Below are 863 nucleotides of genomic sequence, written 5' to 3' on the forward strand. Positions count from 1 at the left end.
TATAGAAGAGGTGGTGGAAATTTCTAACTATTTTCATGCACCAAACGTGAGTAAAGATGCAGTGATGCTTCGACTTTTGTCGGTCACATTAAAGGGTGAAGCTAAGGAATGATTAAAATAACTTCCCTTTGGAGAAATCACAACATGGACTGATTTTAAGACTGAGTTCATAAACTAGTTTACCCCTCCTTCAAAAGTGGTGAAGCTTAAAAGAAACATACAAAATTTTCAACAATAAAAAAGGGAGTCGCTATACGATGTTTGGTAGCGTTACAAAAGATTGTTACGACATTGCCCTCAACATGACTTCAATTAGCAACAAGAAATCTCAATATTTTATGATAAAGTCAATGTGTGCACTCGCCAACTTTTAGATTCGCAAGGGCCCATGAAAAAGAATGAGCCAGCAACAAATAAAGCTTTGATTGAAGAATTCACTAAGCATTCTAGAGAATATCATAACCCAAAGGAGGATTTCGCTAGAGGAAAAACATGTAAGGATGGAGGTCAAGATGCTATCAGTGTAGTAATTGCAATGCTCAGCGCGATGGAAGAAAGGATCACAAAAATAGGTGAATCAATTCAAGATAGATGAAGAGCTTGTGGGGGACCCCATTCTAAAAGGGATTATGAATTGGAATACAAGAGAAATCGAGATACAAAAGAAACTCAACAACTAAAGCATGATCTCTACCAAACAGAACAAGTCCAATCCGGAAAAATATATGCGCTTGAGTGAATGTTATTTAGATTTAAGGAAGCTAGCGAAAAACGACATGATGCTAACAGATGCAACACTTAGAAAACAACAAGAATCTATTTTGAGAATATGTACACAAGTGGGGAAATACGCAAAGTTTATG

The 863-nt window shown here is 36.5% G+C and overlaps 1 non-coding gene across 1 annotated transcript; it reads right to left on the reverse strand.

The window, feature by feature from the left end:
- Window positions 1-202: 202 nt before the first annotated feature.
- LOC145110469 (small nucleolar RNA R71) lies at window positions 203-309 on the reverse strand. Its single transcript, XR_013709847.1, has one exon. It is a non-coding gene; the product is annotated as a small nucleolar RNA R71 (small nucleolar RNA).
- Window positions 310-863: the final 554 nt, after the last annotated feature.

This window comes from Lactuca virosa, chromosome 4 (assembly GCF_052849685.1).
Source record: "Lactuca virosa cultivar CGN04683 chromosome 4, Lactuca_virosa_CGN04683_v6, whole genome shotgun sequence".
In the NCBI taxonomy this organism is placed as follows: domain Eukaryota; kingdom Viridiplantae; phylum Streptophyta; class Magnoliopsida; order Asterales; family Asteraceae; genus Lactuca; species Lactuca virosa.